This window comes from Panthera pardus, unplaced genomic scaffold (assembly GCF_024362965.1).
Source record: "Panthera pardus isolate Hobbes unplaced genomic scaffold, ASM2436296v1 HiC_scaffold_12, whole genome shotgun sequence".
Taxonomy (NCBI): Eukaryota; Metazoa; Chordata; class Mammalia; order Carnivora; family Felidae; genus Panthera; species Panthera pardus.
In genome coordinates, this window is record NW_026526677.1 from 45,869,081 (window position 1) to 45,887,961 (window position 18,881).

The following is an 18,881-nucleotide window of genomic DNA, read 5'->3' on the forward strand; positions in this document are numbered from 1 at the left end:
CTGAAGGGGGCTTGGGGTGGCACTAGTCTCCGGGATCCCAGCCTGGGCTGTACCAAGCAGCCTCCTTGGAGACTTAGCAGTGCTGGCCCTCAGGGAAGCCTCAGAGGCAGCCCTGGGGTGCTGGAGGTTCTGACCAGCTCCTTCCTGGTGGTGATGCCCAGGGGCGGGGCTACCTTCAGGAAGGCTCACAACGCCCTGGAGCTGACATTTCTCCCTCTTCACTTGGGGCTGCTCCTTATTACCCAGGTCTCAGCTCCAAAGTCATCCTCTCAGAGGCTGTCCCTGACCACCCAGCTAAGGCCACAGCTTGCAGCCTCACCTCCAGGCTTATTTACATTCCCACACTCCTTCACCGTCTTCATGGCACTTCAGACTCCTCAGAGTATCTTGTGTATTTATTTGTTCTCTTATTGTCAGACTTTCCTCTAGACCAGAACTTTTTGAGAGCAGAGAATTTTACTTGTCTCACCTATCACGACAGCCTAGTCATACCTGACAAAGAGCAGACATTTGCAATAAACATTTGTTACCAAACACAAAAGAAAAAAAATTTCTCTAAAGTTTCTCTCTGTAGAAGCATAAACAGCAAACCTCACAGAGTCATGAAACATAAGCCCAAATAGTAGCTGACAGCAAGCCAAAAATTAATACGAAATATTTTTTATGCTGAAAAGTCAATGTATAGGTTTTCTATTGCTGTATTAACGAATTACCAGAAACTTAGCAGCTTAAAGCAACCTAGATTTATGACCTCAGTTTCCACGAGTCAGGAGTGTGGTATGTTTTTTCTTTTTTAATGTTTATTTATTTTTGAGAGAAACAGACAGAATTCAAGTGGGGGAAGGCAGAGAGAGAGGGAGACACAGATTCTGAAGGCAGCTCCAGTCTCTGAGCTGTCAGCACAGAGCTTGACATGGGGCTCAAACTTACAAACCGCAAGATCATGACCTGAGCTGAAGTTGGACGCTTAACCGACAAAGCCACCCAGGCACCCCAGGAATGTGGAATGTTTTAGCTGAGTCCCCTGCCCAGAGTCTCATAATGTAATGAAGATGTCAGCTGGCTGTGTCTTCATCTGGAGGCTTGACTGGGGAAAGGTATGTTTTTACATTCCCCCTGCTTGTTGACAGAGTTCAGTTCCTTGTGGTTGTAGGACTGAAGTCCCTGCTGTCTTTCTAGCTATAGAATGGCAATGATCTTAGCTGCTGGAGGCTGCTGTCAACTTCTTGTGATGTGGCCCCCTCCACCTCAGCTATGGAGAACACCCCACACAGCCCATTCTTCTCATGCTTTGAATCTCTTGGACTTCCCTTCTGCTACCAACCAGAGAAAATGCTTTGCTTTTAAGAGATTCAGGTGATTGCATCATGCCCCCCTAGATAAGCTCCTTATCTTAAGGTCAACTGGCCATGTGACATAACCTACATACACTAGGGCCAAGAAATCTTTGGGGACATCCTAGAATTCTTTCTACCATGGTCAATTTCATTTTCCTGCCTACTTTATCACATAGTAATTTGTTTTGATAAATTTTTACTTATATTTGTAAAAGTACAAATATGTATTTTATGTTTGTATATATTGTTTATTATATCAAGTTATATACTTAATATGCTGTATTACATGAAAATAATTATATCAAGCAAAAAAAAGAGAACTACAGGCCAATATCCCTGATGAATATGGATGCAAAAATTCTCAACAAGATACTAGCAAATCGAATTCAACAGCATATAAAAAGAATTATTCACCGTGATCAAGTGGGATTCATTCCTGGGCTGCAGGGCTGGTTCAGTATTCACCAATCAATAAATGTGATACATCACATTAATAAAAGAAAAGATAAGAACCACATGATCCTGTCAATCGATGCAGAAAAAGCATTTGACAAAATTCAACATCCTTTCTTAATAAAAACCCTCAAGAAAGTCAGGAGAGAAGGAACATACTTAAACATCATAAAGCCATTTATGAAAAGCCCACAGCTAATATCATCCTCAATGGGGAAAAACTGAGAGCTTTCCCCCTGAGATCGGGAACACGACAGGGATGTCCACTCTCACTGTTGTTGTTTAACATAGTGTTGGAAGTTCTAGCATCAGCAATCAGACAACAAAAGGAAATCAAAGGCATCAAAATTGGCAAAGATGAAGTCAAGTTTCACTTTTTGAAGATGACATGATATTATACATGGAAAATCCGATAGACTCCACCAAAAGTCTGCTAGAACTGATACATGAATTCAGCAAAGTTGCAGGAAACAAAATTAATGTACAGAAATCAGTTGCATTCTTATACACTATTAACAGAGCAACAGAAAGACAAATAAAGAAACTGATCCCATTCACAGTTGCACCAAGAATCATAAAATACCTGGGAATAAACCTAACCAAAGATGTAAAGGATCTGTATGCTGAAAACTATAGAAAGCGTATGAAGGAAATTGAATAAGATATAAAGAAATTGAAAAACATTCCATGCTTATGGATTAGAAGAATAAATATTGTTAAAATGTCAATACTACCCAAAGCAATCTACACATTCAATGCAATCCCAATCAAAATTGCACCAGCATTCTTCTCAAAGCTAGAACAAGCAATCCTAAAATTTGTATGGAACCACAAAAGACCCCGAATAGCCAAAGTAATACTGAAGAAGACCAAAGCGGCAGGCATCACAATCCCAGATTTTAGCCTCTACTACAAAGCTGTAATCATCAAGACAGTATGGCATTGGCACAAAAACAGACACATAGACCAATGGAATAGAATAGAGACTCCAGAATTGGACCCACAAATGTATGGCCAACTAATCTTTGACAAAGCAGGAAAGAATATCCAATGGAAAAAAGACAGTCTCTTTAACAAATGGTGTTGGGAGAACTGGACAGCAACATGCAGAAGAATGAAACTAGACCACTTTCTTACACCATTCACAAAAATAAACTCAAAATGGATAAAGGACCTGAATGTGAGATAGGAAACCATCAAAACCGTAGAGGAGAAAGCAGGAAAAAACCTCTCTGACCTCAGCCACAGCAATTTCTTACTTGACACATCCCCAAAGGCAAGGGAATTAAAAGCAAAAATGAACTACTGGGACCTCATCAAGATAAAAAGCTTCTGCACTGCAAAGGAAACAATCAACAAAACTAAAAGGCAACCGACAGAATGGGAAAAGATATTTGCAAATGACATATCGGACAAAGGCTAGTATCCAAAGTCTAGAAAGAACACGCCAAACTTCACACCCGAGAAACAATCCAGTGAAGAAATGGGCAGAAGACATGAATAGACACTTCTCTAAAGAAGACATCCAGATGGCCAACAGGCACATGAAAAGATGTTCAACGTCACTCCTCATCAGGGAAATACAAATCAAAACCACACTCAGATATCACCTCACGTCAGTCAGAGTGGCTAAAATGAACAAATCAGGAGACTATAGATGCTGGAGAGGATGTGGAGAAACGGCAACCCTCTTGCACTGTTGGTGGGAATGCAAACTGGTGCAGCCGCTCTGGAAAACAGTGTGGAAGTTCCTCAAAAAATTAGAAATAGATCTACCTTATGACCCAGCAATAGCACTGCTAGGAATTTACCCAAGGGATACAGGAGTGCTGATACATAGGGGCACTTGAATCCCAATGTTTATAGTAGCACTTTCAATAATAGCAAAATTATGGAAAGAGCCTAAATGTCCATCAGCTGATGAATGGATAAAGAAGTTGTGGTTTATATATACAATTGAATACTAGGCAATGCGAAAGAATGAAATATGGCCTTTTGTAGTAACGTGGATGGAACTGGAGAGTGTTATGCTAAGTGAAATAAGTCAGACAGGGAAAGACAGATACCCTATGTTTTCACTCTTATGTGGATCCTGAGAAACTTAACAGAAGACCATGGGGGAGGGGAAGAGGGGAAAAAAAGTTAGAGAGGAAGGGAGGCAAACCATAAGAGACTTTTAAAAACTGAGAATAAACTGAGGGTTGATGGGGGTGGGAGGGAGGGGAAAGTGGGTGATGGGCATTGAGGAGGGGACCTGTTGAGACAAGCACTGGGTGTTGTATGGAAACCAATTTGACAATAAATTTAATATTAAAAAAAAGAAAATTTATTATAATATATTATATATTATAAATATATTTACATATACAAATACTACAAATATACGTATATATCAGAAATACGTATATATCAGAAAAATACATATCAACACATGCATTTGCACGTAATTTGTGTAAAACAATATTTAAATAAAATTGACTGGCTAGGAAAATGTAGGATGGCTCCCTGTGGTGTTACCTACTCTTTGCCCACCACTGCATACCCACTTTGAAAAGCCCAGATAGAAGGGGTCCATAACAGGGATGCTCTGAGCATCACATGAGGCAAAGCGTGAGAGAGAAAGGAGACCAGCCTATAGCAGGGTGCTCCATCTACTTTTGCTGAAGTTGAATCAGTAGCCTGAGCCTCCATCATTTGAGAGTACCTAGACTGAGGCAGCTAGTGACAGGCAGCTGGGGCATGGCATGGACTGGGGGAGGGAGCTTCGGTTACTGCAAGGGGAAGGGAAGCCAACTGAACTTCTGACTTGGAGTCAGACAGACATGAACTTTAATCCTGTCTCTTCCATTTGCCAGCTCTGCATCCTTGGGTATTTAATTTGAGTTTGGGCTCCTCCGTCTTAAAATGGGAACAATTAGATGTACTTGATAAGTTTGTTATCTCAAATAAAATAATGGTTGAGAGAATTTTTGGCCCAGGGCTCAGATTAAAGTAGGTACTCTATAAATGCTTATGGATTCCAAATCTGGAATTTTCCCCACCGAGTGTAGCCTTTGGGTTAGAGCGTTATGTCTCCATGGGGCTTATATCACAAGGCCAATAGATTTCTAGAAGGGTAAGACCTTACCTTGGCTCTGTGGCACCTGCTGGACAAAGAGAAACTCTTTGGTCCTGAGCAGTCAGCACTGGTGAGATGAAGGTGGTCCTGGCAGAGAGCTGGTGGCAGAGGAGCTGGCCCCTGGAGCAGAGAAGCCTGGGGACAGCAGGGGCATGTAAGAAAGTCTAGATCAAGTGTGGCCACTCCTGGGGCTCAAGTCTTAGTGGGCAAATCCAGCAGTCCCTGTGAACCCAGAAGCAGTGGGATATCAACACACATCCTCCCCAAGAAGGAGTGGGGTTGGTGTCCCACAGGCCAGAAGCACATTCCGGCATCCCAAATGTCCAGTCATTCCACCCAATGGTCCTCCCTTCCTTGCCCTGCTTCCCCATCCATGTCCTCTCTATCTCCTGGCAGATTCACTCTGACCTACAAATCCAGCTGCCCTCTATGGGGGAGTTCTCACAACACTTAGCAATAATTGTAACCTAAATTGATCCATTTTCCACAGGTACCTGTGCAAGGGACTCTTAGAGCAGCAAGCAGCCTGGGGTGGGAGTGAACTGAGGAGGGGACTGTCAGCTGGATAGCACTTCCAGGGGCTCTTGAAGGCTGGGGGCTCAGACAGCTGTGGAGTAAGGCAGGACGTGCTGTCTACAAACATCCTGGTTCTCTTTCTGGGCACGTGGTCTGACTGCATCTCCCTGTTGTCTGGCCGGCTCAGTCAGGTGAGTGTCCAACGTCATCCAGGTCATGATCTCACAGTTTGTGAGTTCGAGCCCCACATCGGGCTCACTGCTGTCAGCACAGAGCCTGCTTCAGATCCTCTGTCCTTTTCTCTCTACCCCTCCCCCACTCATGCTCTCTCAAAAATGAATAAACATTTTTAAAAAAAGAAGAAGAAAGAGGGGACAAAGGGGTTGGAGGAAAGAGGAAATGGAGAAGAAGAAAATATTTAGAAGTTTTTTCTCAATCTTCTTATATAGACTGTGCTGTGAAGGAAGAAAACATCTGTGAGGAGTGTGGTATGGGTGATGCAAGGAGGTAGCCTAGGGTGTGTGTGTGTGTGTAAGAGAGGTGGCAGGGGAGAGAGAGGCTAGGTAGCCAGAGAGTTGGCAAAGTGGGTCAAGCAAGGGGTACCTGGGGGGCTCAGTCGGTTAGGCCTCTGACCCTTGGCTCAGGTCATGATCTCATGGTTCATGAGATCAAGCCCCACATTGGGCTTCATGTTGACAGTGTGGAGCCTGCTTGGGATTCTCTCTCCCTCTCTCTTTGCTTCTCCCCTGCTTGTGCTCTCTCTCAAAATAAATAAACATTAAAAAAAAAAAAAGTGGGTCAAGCAAGAACCAGGCTGACTAGCAGGCAGGCAGCCAGGAGTTTCTTCATGCTGAGATAAATCAAGATATCTGTCCTGTGCAGGCCACTGAGGGTGCCAATGCAAGGTCTGGGTCCAGGTGTTGTTGTTAAAGCTTATATATTCTTGAACCACATCCTGCCTGATGAAAGTCCAAACCCAAAATACGAAGGATTTACAAGGTCCATCCTTTCCTGCTACAGAAGCATTTTTATTAGCATTAGGGCTTATTGAGTTATGGAGCCAAAGGAGGTTAAGGCTCCTCAGAGTGGTAGAATGGATTAGGCCTTTTAAGCACTTTGGATCCCATCAATGCCACAAGACACCTCTGTCATGGCAAACTGACCCTCAGAAAGAAGAAAGGACAACCCCCCCCCTCAAGACTACACCAAGAGTTAGTAGCCTAATAGGAGTCCTAAGGAACCAACCCTAGGATTGTTTGGAATCCAAAACAGGTCTCAGGGAGAGCAATTGTCCCAACACCTCATTTACCTGCATGTGTTCTGACCTGAATAGCACAGTCTATAATTAACCATACTGAATGTATTGGCATTAGCAAATCAGCTAATCAAGTCATAGGGTGATTAGTTGTAAAACAAAAAGAAGTCCCGGGCTTGCAAATTCTTTAGCTCCTTATTGTAGCTTTCACTCCTGCAGTTGCCTGGCCTGGGAATTTTGACTTGCCCTCCATCCAACCTAGAGAGGAGACTCAGGTGGTGATCCAGCAAGGAGGAGGAAAAGGAAAGGGAGGTGCAAAGAGGGTGGGAGGAAAAGGTGTGACCAGATGTTAGATGTGTTTCTGAACAAATAATCAGGATGTTGCGTAAGTTGCGAGGAATTGAGGGATGGGCTACCTAGAGTCTCCAATCAGCATAGAAGAGTGAAGGAAAGGAGGGAAAGAGGATCCCAAAAGATCCGGCACTGGGACACTTGGAGGCTCTTGTGATTTCCTCTACTACTTAATCATCCTGTTCTGAATTTGAAGCTTTCTGGTGCCTTGACAACAGGGAGAGGAGGGAAGGGAGGGAGCCCATTCTGGGCAAAGAATGTAAAGTAGAGAGGACAACCAAGGGAGCAACCTGCCCTTGGAAGCAGCGCAGAGGAAAGCACCTGGGCAATGTAGGTGTGCCCCACACAGTCCTGGATGGACACCTATTAAAGAGGGAGGAACTGGGCAGCCATCCCCGGGCATTGAGGTACTATCTGGAGCCTTCAGAGGAACTGTTAGGGTACATGGAGGATGATGGAGCAAGCCATCTTGCAAGGCATCTTGGATGCCTCAGATCCAAGAAGGAAGTGACCCTTCACAATTAAAACAGGGTAAACACCCTTTTCATTGCTATTATGTATCCCACAACACAGTCCACAAAGAATATGGAGACCCAAAGCCAGTATAGAACTAGTAAGAGGCAGCATCATCCTGCTGTCTTAGGCATAACAAGCAACAATCAAGAGGACTGTTTTGGTGGGACTAAGTTTCTGAAGCATAAACTGGCCATGCACATGCTTCAAACTAAGTGGGTCAAGAGTAGTGAGAGGCATATAGGAGAGGGTGACCCCCTCCTCCCATGTAGCCTCAAGATGCCCCGGCAATGGGCAGCTGGGCCCCCCCATCTCCCTCCTGCAGATCCAGACTGTGTAGTAATCCTAACCCAGAAAGATATGGGTCATTGTCCTTGGCCCCTTATCTGTGATATTGTAACTTGGTGAAAATTGGACCCCATCCTGAGTACCACTCTTCTCAGTGGTAGTGGAGGCAGTGTATGACATCATACATCCCTGCCTCCAAGCACTTCTGTCCCCATTGGGCTGCCATGTTGAAGCAGTCCATAAGGCTGAGCCCCATCTGCCTCCCTCCCAAAGTCTTGGATCAATTACACCTCCTGCTACTCCATTCCCTACCCTGAACCCCAGGCTCTGCATATGCTTGTCCATCCCCTTCTTGGGGCTGGGTTCTGATTATCTGCCTCCCCAGTGTTCAGCCACGACCTGGATCCCCAGTGCTCTTTATCTCCTCTGTCCTGGGCGCTTACCATTCTTCAATGCTACGTCTGTGAAAGAGAAAGTCTCCTGCAGGCCCAAGTTTGTCCAGGGGATTGTTTCCCTCATTTGTCTATTCTGGAACCAAAAACTTGCTTCTAAAACTCAGGTAAGGACTCTGTTTCAGCATTCATATTTAACAATATAGAACGTTGGAAACGAGACTTGAAACATCAGGAAGAGAGCAGTGACATTCCCGAGAACGACCGCATCTATGCTCTCTAATCATACCTAAGAGCATAAAGGAGGTAGGGTAGCCTGGCTTCCTCATTTCACGGCAATTGATAGACTTTTGGCCTTTGGCCTCATCTTGGGACATCCTCCCAAGTAAATTCTAATGTGACAAGGGGGACCTACACCCAGTTTTCATTTTAACTCCCTCCCCTTCTGGAGCTGCCTCGGCCTCAAGGTCTGGATAATATATCTTGAGGGCCTATTCATCCACGTATTCATTGATTCATTCATTCAATATGTAATTCCGATGATCTGCTACATCTGACATCCTGGCCTGGAGCTCGTGGCTTCCACAGAATATAGCCGTTTTACACTGTGGCTACCGTGTAGGCTTACGCTTGCGTTCAAATCGTGAAATTTGTACTCATGAGCTGTAAGATTTTGAATTATTAACTTGCTGAGCCTCATTTTCCTCATAAGTAAAAAGGACAAATGATAACAGTACCTAATTCAGGGGGCGTTGTTAGGCTTGGCCTATGGTAACTGTTCAATATCTGTTGGTTATTATTTTATCTTATGCTGATCCCACTCTCATTACCAACCACTCCCCACCACAAAACAAAGAAGCCTATAATTCTCAGGCAATAAGGCAGGAAGAATAAAAAGTCTTTGACTTCTCCGTGTCAACGGAGTAGCCCAGACTCTGGTTAGGTGGTCTCCCATCTTGCTCTCTTTTTTGCCAGGAACAGTGGGGCCTCATCATTTAGGTAGAGATGAAGTAGGATTTCAGAGGCACTTGCTTTGGGGATATTAGCACATTGCCTGATACCCTTCCCTCCCCAGTTCTCAAACTGGGCATCCGCATGCTCCCCGAGTTCATGAGCGCATCTAAAATGAATCAGGATATTTACCAGGGGCCTCTGACCCTCTGACTTGCAGGGATGTAGTTGTTAATTCAGCTTTAAATCTGGGGTCTAGCCCCATGCAGCGGCATCCCTTGTGCCCCCTGCTCCAGGTCTCCTTTTGTGCCAGTGGACCCAACAACCACTGCATTGGGGATCATACTGGGCATCTGCGTATCTGCCACATCCTATCACATCACAGCCACCCACTCCTCTTCCCGTGCTGACCCACCCCAAAGACTGGGCCTCTGCCTGTTTCTTCTCCTTAATTCCCAGGCAGGGCCACACCTCCTCCCTGGGCCAGCCGCCCCCCCCCCAACCCCCACCCCATCTCAGCCAGTGGCCAAGGCCCAGTTCCTGACCTGGATTCTGAATCCTCCCCCTCAAGGCTGAAGCCTCTTTCCCACCCTTCCCACCACTCCATTTGCTTATCCTTGGCTCATCTGGTTAGATCTGCCCCCTGCTCGCCTCCCAGGCTGAATCCGGAAATTGTCTATTTGCCACTATTTTCCTTCTATTACCCTTGGGGCCAATTAAACCACTTGGGTTTGGGTTCCGGGGGTCTCTGTATCAGGCCAGTTCCTCCAATGCCTAGGCCACCCAGTCCAGACACACGGGCTTTGGAGAATCCAGCACCTGCTAGTGGTGTGACCTTGGGAAAGTTAAGATTTCTACGCCCCAGTTTTCTCAAGTGTAGAGTGGAAAATAAGACGTAGCTCATGGGCTTATCATGAGGTAATACAGGTAGAGCACTGAGTACAAGGACTGGCTCAGTCGACGCCAGCAACAAAGACACCACGGAAGTGTTTCAAGCAATGAGATGAAAGGCTATCTGTCCATTTCAGGGCATGTAGTTTTGTGCTCACATGTTGCTCATTTCTCCCTTCTCTGTGCAGTTCACATGGTCCGCAACTAGTGTTCGGAACCCAAGGGAGAGTCCGAAAGGCTCCAAGGTACTGAGCAGAGTGGCCTGGTGGTCCAGCCACCTCTTGGCCACCAAAGATGTGGACGCCGCTCAGGACTCTACAGCCTAAAGGCAGTAGGCATGCGCACAAACCAGGGAAGAAAGAGGACAAGGGAGGGAGAGAGGTGGAAGAAGAAAGAGGACCCTAGAAATGAGAATGGGGACACTCAGCAATGGGCCTCCCCACAAATAGGGCAGAGACGGACCTAAAGGCTCTTCTGTGCCAGGATAAGGGGACCTGGAAGCACACAGAAGCCAGGCTGCTTCTCCATCCATTCTGTTCCACAGGTTCAAGACCTGTGGGCCTGCAGGACAGGGCTGGGCAGATGGTCATCTCGACACTACCTGCTTAGCACGTGGCCAAGCTCTCATCAGCAACCCCCCACCCCCAAGGCTTCCTGAGGCTCTAATTACATTTCCCACCAGAAACACATTTCACAGGTGGGGGTGGTGATAAGAACCATTTGCCTTGTGCTGCATCAAAGCTGCCTCTGATCCCAGCCTCTGAAATCTCATCCTGAGGAAGACGAGCAGAAGGGATTTGTCAGGTCATGAAGCCTGGGGCAAAAAAGGGCCCAAAGCAGGTTCCTAGGACGTCCTTCCTCTCGTCTCAAGGTAACTTAAGTATGGCCGTGATGAGAGGCAGGAGAGGGCCCTGTCTAGACTAGACATTGGAAGATTCTGGTTCAGGGGCTGGCTCTGCCTCAGATTCCTCATGTGAGACAATAAACTAAAGTGAAAATGAGCACGCTCATCATCACCATCCGCAACATCATCCCACAGCCTTGGGATCGTCCCCAGTGTGCAGGGCTATGAGCACCTGCTCCACACGTCTCTCCTGCTGCTCTGAGCCTTTGGGACTGTATTGGCCCAGACACGGGAGACCAGCAGCCGGATGTGGATCAGCTGTGTGAGCCTACAGTCCGCTGCAAATGTGTTTAATCAAACCAGACAACCAGTTAGCACTCTGACGCATGCTCGCCAGCCTCACCCACCTGAGAGCCCGAGAGGGGTTTCTGCGGGCCTCACCTGTGTTTCCCCATCAGGAAAGCCCCCTCTACTGAAATGTAAGCACCACCAGGGCACAGAGTTTTAATTGTCTTGTTCACTGTTATACCCACCGTACAGGGCACATAGTAGATAGTCCATGAATATCTGAGGAATGAATGAATTTCTCTATTTCACAAAGCCAGGCCCAGAGGTGTCAGCCTGGAGCCATGCTTTCTACAGAACGTTGCCTCCCCTGTCTCCTACAATCGGACCCACTTGGCCTCTGCTTAATACCTTCCTCAATCTTCAAGACCTTAATTAAACACAAGAGTTACCGTAAGAGTTTCTAAAAAAAAAAAAATAATAATAAATGAATAAATACTTGTGTCCACACCCCACTTCCAGAAACATGGTTGGAGGTAAGAGCTTAGCATGGGTGTATTTTTGAAATACCAGTGAAAAATCGGTGATTCTCATATGCAGCTGAGGCTGAAAACCACTGCTCTAGACAGGAGAAGGATGGCTCCCCAAGGACAAAACGGGAATGGGGTAGGGAGCCTGGACACAGTGGGGGGGTGGGGGGGTTGGGAGAGAAGGGGGGCAAGTTCACCCAGATTCCTGCAGAGTCCAGGTTCTTTAAGACTTGTGAATCAAAAGTCAAAGTAAAAATATGGGCCTTTTCTTCCCAAGTGGGAACCCAAGCCACCTGAAATTATTGCAGGAGGTTCCCCTTGCCTTCCCTTCCACAGACACCAGAAATACATTAACCTTCTCACGAAGCTACTTAGTTCACTCAGGACTGCTCTTAACCTACCCTGCCCACCTGCGGCCCCCCAACAGGGACTATAACATTGACTGGGGTCAACTGGCTGAGGTTCTCCTCTTTAAGATAGCCAGAAGGATTCTTTACGGAGGACCATAAATTAGAGACAACAAAACCACCTATTGCTAAGGAATAAACCCACACTATGGGGTGAGCTATGTATGGCGTTTATAAATATTGCACACCCCCAAATACACACACCCCAATGATAAGGTGTAACTATGGTGTGAATCTGGTGTTAATGCCTGTAAACTAGTTTATTGAATGGCCTAAATTCTATGGTTGTATAAATAGGAAAGGGGATGTGGCATTCAGGCACACTGCCGTCCTTCCCTTCAGGGCTTTCTGGTGACTTTGGTGAATATAAAGGGTCTTCTCCAATTTAAAACATAAAACAATCATACACCCACTTCAAGGTGTCTCCCTTGGGCAGGGGAAGCGTGTCTTTATTCTTACCTGTCCCACAAGTACGGTTTCTCTCTCACGTGTCCACACCCTCTGGGAGCCTCTAGATGTTCATGGCTGGCCCCGCTGCAGTTCCCCGATGACAGGGGGAAGCGCTTTCCTATCAACCTTGCAACCCACTTAGCCACTTTCTGCAACGACCCTCTCTGCAACCTTTTCCTGTTGCCTCTCAACTGGCAGGTGACACTCTCTGGCAGGGTCCCAAATCCATGTTTCAAGCCTAATCTTCCCCAAGATTTGTGTGTTTATCCCAAAGGAAAATCATGCTTCCTTTTCACACCAAAGCTGATGTTTTTCTGCTCACTCTTCTAAAAATATTTAAAAAAAATTTTTTTAATGTTGATTTATCTTTGAGAGAGACAGAGAATACGAGTGGGCTAGGGGCAGAGAGAGAGGGAGACACAGAATCCGAAGCAGGCTCCAGGCTCCAAACTGTCAGCACAGAGCCCGATGCAGGGCTCAAACTCATGAGCTGTGAGATCATGACCTGAGCCGAGTCAGATGCTCAACCGACTGAGCCATCCAGGCACCCCTAAAAATATTTTTAATGTTTATTTATTTTGAGAGAGACAGAGAGAGAGCGAACATGAGCAGGGGAGGGACAGAGAGAGAGAGGGAGAGAGAGAATTCCAAGCAGGCTCCATGCTGTCAGCACAGAGCTTGATGCAGGGCTCGAACTCACCAACTGGGAGATCACAACCTGAGCTGGAATCAAGAGTCAGACACCCAACCAACTGAGCCACCCAGGCACCCTGCTCACTATTTTTACCCTGCCTTAGTGGGGGACTTCAGCGACCTTCTTACCTTCCCAACTTAGCAGAGGGCAAGGCTGGGAGGAGGGACCCGTCTCTACGTTCAAATATACCTCCAAACTCCAACGAAACAAACATTGCTCTCAGTGTCTCTCTCACCATAGACCCACACTTTCTGCAGCTCATCTCAGGACTGTAAGTTAGGACCCTTCTCTTTTTTTTTTTTCCTCCCCAGTGTTGTCAGTGCCCCTTCACTTGGTTTAGGGTAATGGGAACAAGAGAAACAGCTCAGCACGCCTGGCTCGGCTGGCAACTACTTACCTCCATGACTCTCCTAGGGAGCCCCTCCCAAGCTCTTTGTCCCTATAAAGCTGGATAGCTCGACGCCTGCTAGAGCTATTTTTGTTAACACCGTAGACGTCCTGCATGGATATGTTTAGTACTTCCCCCCAGACAATGTGCCACTTCTCACCTAGTCTTCACGTTAGGGTTTCCTGGCCAACGTTTTGGATCAACAGGAAGAGTTGCATTTAATATCATTTTATATTACCAGAGCCGCCTCCCTGGGGCCCTCAAACAGGGAACAGCTGGAGGTTGTAACAGTGCGGACCCACCCACCCAGACCTTCCTCTGTGATCATACGCTGCCTGGGCCGTGTCTGCAGACACACATCGGAAACCACAATGATCTGTGTCCCCCGCAGCCACTGCTGGCTGCGTCACACCGGGCGCCACCCTGACCTGACTTCTCAACCACATCGACTGTTGTGATTCTTATTGTTCTTGCTCTAATGTTTCTATTCTTAATTGCTAATTGTCCCATCATAGATAGGTGAGAGCTGTAGCCTTGTCTTTATAATAAGTCTTAGTAGATCTTCCTGGATTTAGCCAAAAAAAACCCAAAAAACAAAAAAACAAAGAAAGAACAAGAAAATAAAAAAAAGAGAGCAGTGTTCCAGACTGAATTCTGCCTAGAATCTTTTGCCACCTACTCAGAACCCCATCTCTCTGTGGCTGCTTCCTGTGTCACCTTCCCAAAAGCTGACCAGCTACACCACCTGCGTGGCTCACCTCACGTCCCGTTGGAGTTTTGCGGATTGTGTATTTCATGCTTCCTTTGCAGTGGCTTACCTACGTCTTGCTCCTTTTTCTCGTTGCCCTCCCCTTTCACGTCCGGTTGACTATCTCTTTCTGGTTTTTCTTCCTTCTTCCCACCAGTGCTGGCGTCCCTCACGACCAAAGATGTCTCTGGAGCCCCGACGACAAGCTCAAAGTGGTCACATCAGTGGGTGCCAAACCCTGTAAGGTTTTGTTTCTTCTGGCTGGATCAGGTGCCCTATGCCCAGCTTTGGGTCACTTGCTTGCTGTAGTCACTTTGGCAAAGTCTGTTGATGTCCCACCCCCATGGCCTCTACTCTTTCCATCCCCATGTGTACCAGCCTTTCCAACTGCGGCACCCGGCTGGCCGCTGAGCCCAGAGGCTTGCGCCAACTGCTGAGCAAACCTGGGGCAGGTCAGGTGCTGGGGATGAACACCCTCCCTCTCTCTCCCCGAGGAGCAGCTCCCACCCAATCATAATGGGAACCTATTCCCCTTGCTCCTGCAGTAGTTAACTCCCAAATGCATATTCTACACTGGCTCCTAGACTTGCTCGGTGGGAGGAAGGGTCAGTTGCCCCACACTTAGTGGCTGCCTTCCTCACCCCAGCTCCCCCCGCCCCAGCACTCACAGTGTTGTCTCAGGGTACGCTTCCGGGGGAATCCAGACCAAGAAAGTTTCCCAGAAGTGCAAATATGGGAGCAGATTGGAAAGCCCAAACAGACTCCGACAAGACTGAAAAGACCTTGAGCTGTATGCCAAGTCTGTACCGCATCTCTCAATGTAAAGCTATGTTTACATGGGACATCTTTTTTCTTTCTTTTAATGCTTATTTATTTTGAGAGAGAGACAGAGAGAATCCCAGGCAGGCTCTGCACTGGGCTCAAACTGACGAACCCCAAGGTCATGACATGAGAGGAAATCAAGAGTCGGACGCTTAAGGCACCCCTAGACGGGACATCTTTAACAGAATAAATTTAGAAGCAGGCACCCAGGAAGAGGTGAGAATTTAGTCTTCACTCTGCTCTTCTTCTGCCCCCTTTCTTCACCCTCTTACTTCCTTTACCTCCCTCTCCACTGCCTCCCACCTGTAGAATACGACCCCAGGCTGTGCCTACCTCTGCCCGGAACAGTCTTTATAACTCCTCCCTCCCTTCCCAGCCCCCACCGCCAGCTGACCCGGATTCAGGTGTTTGTCTCCTCCCTCCGCCCTGAGAGCGAGAGGCCCTCACGCCATCCCGTCTCCATCATCTGTGAGCATGCCCCAAAATGCCAGCCTTTGTCTCAGGTGCTTTAGAAGGAAGTCAGCAAAATGATTCACTGATGAAAGAATCTGGTCTTAGGAAATAAATCCAGAGTCAAACCTAGGCCTTTTTTTTTTTTTTTCCTATTCGATGATGGGAAATCTCTTATCTCTGTGTCAGCTGTGTCAAGAAAGCAGCCAACTCATTATTTAATATTGGCAAAAGTGATTTAAGGGCTTTAGCTGGAAGCTAGTAAGAGTGCCTATTACAGCAGTGACGGGGGAGGGAGAAGGGACCCGGTCCTCCCTCCAAGGGCGTCGGAATCACACGTGCTTCTCTTTCCATCTGTCCAAGAGTTCACGTGGGGAAACTCAAGGGCTCGAGGATGCCCACTGACCGAGGTGTAGGTGGCCGGAAGGGCCTGTTCCTGAAGCCGAATCACAGCCATGGAGAGCCGCTATGACTGACGGCATGGCCTTGTAGCCCTTGGGCTGCGGGATGAAGGCGCAAGTCTCCCCGCGACAGCTCAGCCCTGGACAAACTCCCCACTGAGCAGGTGGAGCCACACTTCTGCGCACTGTGTGCGTGCTTTCCGGGAGGAAAGCTGTGCAGTGACTTCCACTTGTGCTCCCAGAGTGAGCTGGGGGCCCAGGGGACTGTCGTGAGGGTCTGCCGGCAGCAGCATGTCTCCTGGCCCCGGGGGCATGGGGTGGGTCTGTCCTCAGAGCCCAGGAGCTGGAGGAATGCTCTGCCTGCCTGTTTTGTTGACACGCTCACATTTTTTCTCTGCCAGGCAGAATGATTTATTTGTATGTCTTCGCTGAGGGTAATTATTTTTTAGCACCTTGCTGGGCATGCTGGGTGATCTCATCACGGGGAAGAGCCCACGGGTGTCTGTGTCACTCGGAGGAAAAGTGAGAAAGAGTCTCCCTTCTGTCTCATTCAGAAACTGTCTGTCTCTGGCACCTTCACACAGAGATGGCGAGCCTGTGTCTTCTCTCTTGGGAGACACTAGTTTGCCCACAGAATCCATCAAGGATGGTGTTTAAAAAGCATCCCCCTTGGAGAGACGGTTTTTCTTCTTCAAAGAGAAAGGAAGAAAACGTTTCTGCCCTCCTGCTTTTCAAATGAAAACAAGTAGCATAAAACTTTATTCAGTAAGCAAACCTCATGCCAGATATGTTTTAGATTTCCAGGTACAGAATAGTTGAGTTGGGGAAGAGGAAACATGGAGACAGAATGGGCCCTGAAAATAGAGAAGAAGCCATGAGAAAGGGGAGAGACAGACAGACAGGGGGGGAACGAGAAGGGGGTGGTGCAGGCGGGGAGACAGTGAGGGGCGGGCAGACCGTAAGTGCCAGAGGAGGGAGACACCAGGGGGAGAGAGAGAGGGCACAACCCCCTCCCAGGGCCCCCTGCTTCTCCTTCCCCAGAACCAGTTTCTCTAACTAGGGTGTATGCTGGCTTCCTCCACCTGCTCTGTACCCCCCACCACTCCTCACCCGACCCACACCTCCATCTAGAGACCCACTCCCACTGGGCCTGCTCCTTCCATGTGCCTCCTGCTTGGATCAAGGGCACATGTGACAGGTGGCCCCCTTGCTTCCTCTCCCGTGGTGGCTTGCGTGAGGGATACAAGCTCCCGGACGGTGGGGGGTGGGGGTGGGGAAGGGTGCTAGCTACCACCTGCCACACGGGGCGGGGGTGGTGGTGCAGTGTTGGGGGGGGGCACGAGCCTGTGCTGTTTTCAGTTTTCACATCCGGAAACTGGTGGTACTAATCATACCTCACCTGCTTCCAGCACTGGACTCGGAGGTTTTGGGGTGTGTGTGTGTGTGTGTGTGTGTGTAGGTGTGATAAGGGATAAGAGAAAATGATGCACAAATAGGAGTTCTTGCTTCGTGCGTGTGCTCCTCCTATCACTTTTTTCTGTCCCTCTCCTCCCCCCCACCCCTGCTCTTTATCTCATCTCCTCCGACCAGGCCTTCCCCAAGGCTCGTCTTTGCTCCTATCAACTCCTCACTCCTTCACTTCTCTTTCTGTGGACTCAACACTGCCCACAACCGATGGCTCACAGGATGGCATCTGCCTGGAGCCGCGTGCCCCTGTGGCGCCGCGGACCCAGTGTGCCCACCGAGGCCTGGGGAGTGCCCCCCGGGGCACCCTCAGACCGACCCTTCTCCTACAGGAGTGTTTCCGCGGATAGATGCCCTCAGCTTTGATTCCTGGGAATGCTGCGGTGCGATGCCTCACAGGAATCTTCTTTCAGTTTGCTCCCCCCGCAATGGGGAGATCAAAACCCAGCTGAGAAATAGGATGAGGCCTCACAGCGATGAAATAATGAATGACAGCAGAGCGAGGTGAGGCCTCTGGGCTGGAGATTCTACAGACGCTTGTCACGCCCGGGTGAGTGAGGGGCCGCAGGAGGACAGCGCTCCCCCGGGCAGGGGGGCAGGCCTGACTTTTACAGGCTGACAAAAGAGCATAGGGGTTAAGAGCACAGACTCAGGAGCCAAATCTTGGCTTTACTACTTCCAAGCTGTGTTGCTTTAGGAAAGTTACTTAACTTCTCTGTGCCTCAGGTTTTTTGTTTTTGTTTTTCTTGTCTGTAAAGTGAGTTGTCATGGGGATAACTCATCAGACAAATCAAATAAGTGCACGTAGGCTGCTTACAACGGTGTCCAGCATGAAGAGAGTACCACGTAAGTATCTTATTTAGCAAGTGCTATGGTAGCTAATAGTGACATTATTTACCCAAGTTTGCGTGTTCATATTTCTCAGTCAGGAGGCTCTGGGGACTCTGCGTCCCCACTGTGCCTTGTGCCAAGTCTTGCCTCACCTTCCTCCGTGCTGTCATCATCTCTCAGAAGTGAGACCGGGCGTTCATCACTCCGCACCCCGCCCCCGCCTCGGAGCCCTGGTGCGAGCTACTGCACATGTACCCGGGCCCGTGACATCACCAGGCGGGACAGACGTGCGTGTGCGGACAAGGGGATGACATGAAGGGAGGGATGAAATGTGCCTCCAGGTCCCTGTTTCCCCTGCCAGGTGATTCAGGCACGTGGCCACACGGGTCACTCCTGGCCAGGCAGGCAGGGGGAGGACAAGTGGGTCTGAGGAGATAAGGACAGGATGGGGGGGGGGCAGGTGGCTCAGGCTCTGTGCAGGGGCTGACTTGGTGCTAAGGCA